Raw genomic sequence first — 4,696 nt, forward strand, 5'->3', positions numbered from 1 at the left:
TACATTGATATTTCCCTTTCTAAAATTACACACACACACACACACACGGTTGATGGCAAAATTAAAAATAAAATTTCTGCAGTGTTAACGTGAAAAAAAATTGCCCACATATTAGTTGAACTCATGACAAAAGGACAGAAATGAGAGATTGTCCCAAATATTATTCTGCTTCTGAAATTATTCTGCTCACGCAAGTTGCTGGCAATGGAATTACTTCCTGGAACAGTTAAATTTGGCTGAATTCCCTTTGATTCAGGCAGTGGGAGATTCAAATGAATCCTCGTCAGAAATTCTCCACGTTGGTAAAGATGACTGACGGGTGTTCAGTTCACACACATTGCTGTGGTAAGGCACAAGGAAAGAGAGGGGGAGCAATAGGCTGTTGCTTTTCAGGCAGGTTCCATTTTTCCCTCTCTGAGTTGAATCACGCAATAATGTTATTGGATTCCAAACCTGAGATCTCCTTAAGCATTGTCTGAACTGTATAATTCCACCACATTCCCTGCTCCTTGTAGTTGCATCATTGCTGCTGTCATACACAGGGACATTTCCTTAACAACAAATGGTCCCATTTACTGTAAAGACATGTTTTGTGTGCCTACATAAATTGAAAATATTGTGTTTAATGTCTTCACAATATCTGTGTTAAAATTAATGTGTCTTATTCTTAAACAAGTACAGAAATTGATCAAAAAGCTCAGCCGGTCTGCTAGCATCCATAAAGAGAAAAGAGAGTTAATGTTTCAGGTCCAGTGACGCTTCCTCAGAACGAGTCTTATTTCTAAATTATTCCCCAGTTATATTCTCCCATTCAAGAAGAAATATCCATCAGGCATTCACCTGCTGAAATATGTCTTGTCAAGATCTTATATGGTCAACAAGAACATCGCCCATTCTCAGGCCTAAACTGGTCATTGTCCATCACATAATGCCTTCATCCTGGGATCGAGTGAAGAGAAATGTCTTTGAAAGTTTTGAAGGCTGTTGTGTTTTTATTTGTTCAGTTTAGGGCATCATAACCACACACAGTGGATCAGATTTGGTGTCAGCAATGCCCTGGACAGATACAGAAAAACATCCCTCAGGTCATACCTCACGCTCTCTGCAAGAAACAGCATCAATCCATTTACCTTCCAAATCACTTGCTGCATCTTCAGACTAACTTTATATGATTCATGTACCAGGACATACAAATCCCTCTGCAGCACCAAGCTCTGCATTCTCTCTTCAGGTACATACTTCACTGTCGTTTTATCCTTTCCCCTAAATACAAACATCCCATAACCCACATTGTACTTTTTTTTGCCAAAGTGTTGCTCACTGACGTCCCCTGTCTGTACACCATTGTAGTTGCTCTGCCTCCACTTGACATCTCATTGGATGACTATCCTGGTGTACCAGTAAATTGAGCTCCAATCCATTCAGCCCTTCATCCAAATCTCTAATCGAGATTGTAAATTGTTGATGACTCACTGAGATCCCTGAGAAACCTGCCCAACACAGAGACTCACAGATACACGCACACAAATACACCGATACTAACACAGATAAGGGGAGTCTATCAGGATTTCTCTGGCTCTGTGGTTTGTCGATATTTCATTCAGTCTGTCTGCTGTGTGTCAGGATTTCTGTTGTTCCGTTGACAGCATTTCATTATTTGATTCACTCTGTGGGGGTATATCAATATTTGCTCACTCCAGTGAGTGTGACAGTATTTCAGTTCTTCCATGGGGACTGTGACTCTGACAATTAAAATGCTTGATGATTGAAGATGTCAGAACAAGTTGGGAGAGCAGTAAGTATCGCAGATTAGTTTCAAGGTGGTGCAGGGGGGACACTCCGTGTTTCCTTCCTGGGAGCTGGTGGAGATGATGTGTTGTGAACCCACCCTCCTGCTCACCAAGACCGTGGTGATTCCATTTGTACTGGCTCGATATAAAAGGGAGATGGCATCAGGGGCACGGCTTCTAAGTTGTGCCAGGTGGAAATGGAACTGATAGTGAGTTTAAAGTGACAATTACCCTTCACTAAACATTGATCTTCACTTGGTTGGTGGGACGTGGATATTTCAGAATCACCACACGGCTCATCCCGGTCCTCTCCGGCTCGTACCAGGGTCCTCTCCGCATGGTGGGGTGTGGGGCTGGTGTGAGAACGGATGTTGGGCACTTCATCAACCGGCTTGTCCTTTCTGTCATATTCTAGACTGTTTTTGCTGGAATGAGAGAAAGGGAGGGAGTGGGGTGAAAGTGGTTGGTCCTGCTGTGAGTGATGGTGTAGGTGGGGTAGAAATGGTGACATGGCCGGAATGTGCCCATCAACAGTATTGAATCCATGCAGTGTTTTCAGTGTAGAGGAGTAGCGAAGGCAAGAAAGAGGGAGGGAGAGAGAGACAGAGAAAGAGAGGGAGGAAGGGAACAGAGAGAATAAGGTGACACTTATCCTGGCAGAGCAGGGAAGGTTATTGATGCTTGTCCTGTATTGCTGGACATTTAAACAGACCGCAGATACTGCACTCAGACCATGCTGGATAGTTCTGGTGGTGTGGCCTCCCCCAGGAAGTGAATGGTCCTTCTCTGTGCAGCCCATCCACCAGGACCTCCAGGTCACAGTCGACAAATTGTGGTGTAATTTCCCCTTATCTGCTAGGCTTGTGGAAAACTACAGGATAGCTCTGAACTAAAAAAATTCAAATGTGTGCCCCTTGGCCTTTCAAAGATGGCACCTGCACCAGGATTTCTGGAATACCCAAGGCATCCGGGCGATGGGAACTACTACCAGCCATGATGGGTGGGAGAATCAGGCTGGTATTGAATGAGAGGATTGCTATGGGGTGGGGGAGGTAATTAATGAGGGGAGTTCGATTAAATAACATCACAAAAATAGCTCAGCCTCATGCAGATGCTCCGTCTGTCACACTGAATTGAAATGACACTGAGACAAGTTATTGTTAGATTCAGCCCAATTACTTAAAGACTGTGCTCACCACACTCTCAGTCACAAATGCAGAACAAATGCACATTCAAAACTCTCCATCATCTGAACTCACAGCAATATCCTATTCACGCATCATTCCTGAAAGACTGACCCATGTTGCAAGATGCTATCAAAATGTCTACATTTCAGCATTCTGAAACTTGTGAGCACATCCTTCCATGACATTGTGTCTCAATCTCGCCCTCTCTGAATATATCCCAAACCCCTCCCATTTGTTGGTATTTAAACTGATGCCCCACCATCTGTCTCTGGCAGTGATTTTCACACCCATGGCACCCATTGTCATGGCACATTGGAGATATGGAGCTGTAAATGGATGGGAGCCGCACATCCTGTCACTTCCAGCATGGGCTGCAAGTTTCCCCAGGCTGGGCAGCGATTTAACACAGCGTTACTGAGCACTGCACTGGGGTGGTCTGTATAGATCTACACGCTGGGAGGGTAACTGCTTCAGGTTTACAGATCAGTTCAGTGGTGTTCACTTCACGGACCCCGGTGCTGGAGAGATACCTGATCCGGGTTTATAGATCAATGCATTTGTCTGGTCTGCACAGCTCTCCAGACTGGATAGGGATCGAGTCCGGGTTTATAGATCAAGGCACTGGTGTGGTCTGCGCAGCTCCCCGTGCTGGACTGATATCTATTTGGCTGGTGAGACCTGCACAGTGTCCCACTCTGGACAGATTGCCAGGTTGTATTGAGCAGTACACTAGCCTGGTCTGCACAGTGCTCCATGCTGAACAGATATTTCATCTGGGTTTGTGGTGTCTGGGCTGGTTCTGTGAGGTGGATTGAGAATGTGAGATAACTGACCACTTCAGCTGATCTGGCAATGCCTTTAATTTGGGTTTGCCAGTTGAGTTGAGTTTGGGAGAGATTTCCACCGCGAGGCTGAGTGGATCTCACCAAAACTGATGGACAGAAGGGTCTTTGTGATGTCGATCTTTATGACTCCATCACATTCTGTAACCGACATTCCCCGGAACATTCTGTAACTGACATTCCCCGGAACATTCTGTAACCGACATTTTCCAGAACATTCTGTAACCGACATTCCCCTGGTCATTCTGTAACTGACATTAATTGTGAATGGTTGGACGTCAGTTAATTGAACAAACGATAAGATCCCAAGGGAAGAGATTCCCGTTCCAGGGATGAGGAGACACTGTTTCGAAGTCCCCCCAGGCAGTGAAAGGCATGAATATATTTTCTCTGCATTTACATTTCTTCACGACAGAAAATCGACCTTAATTTGGACTAAAAGACAGAAATTTCCAACCTCTGTTTGTCTTCAAGGAACTGGGAAAGAACCCTTCAGGACAGTATCATCTTCACCCTCCATATCAGGAACTGTAAAGAAGTGACCTGTGTCTGTACTCGAGTGATTCAGTGTGGGAATGTTTTAGAAACCAGCTGTTCTTATAGATGTGTGTCTGTGTGTTTGGGGATTGAGTGTTTCTTGTGTTTTACATCACATCTTTTGTAAAAAAAAAGATGTGCCCTTACGATTTGTTATTTCAGATTCATTTTTTTCCAATATATCAGTGATATATTGGAAAATCTCTCTCTGATCTCAATCAAACTGGTAACTTTGCCTCCAGGAAGATGTATAATTTGTGTAATTTCTTGCCTCACAGTTAATGTAGTGACAATCTACGTCCTGCTTTATAAAGATTGTGGTTTATCTCCATATGTCAGA

Source organism: Rhincodon typus, unplaced genomic scaffold (assembly GCF_021869965.1).
Source record: "Rhincodon typus isolate 14 unplaced genomic scaffold, sRhiTyp1.1 hic_rhity00000101, whole genome shotgun sequence".
NCBI lineage: Eukaryota > Metazoa > Chordata > Chondrichthyes > Orectolobiformes > Rhincodontidae > Rhincodon > Rhincodon typus.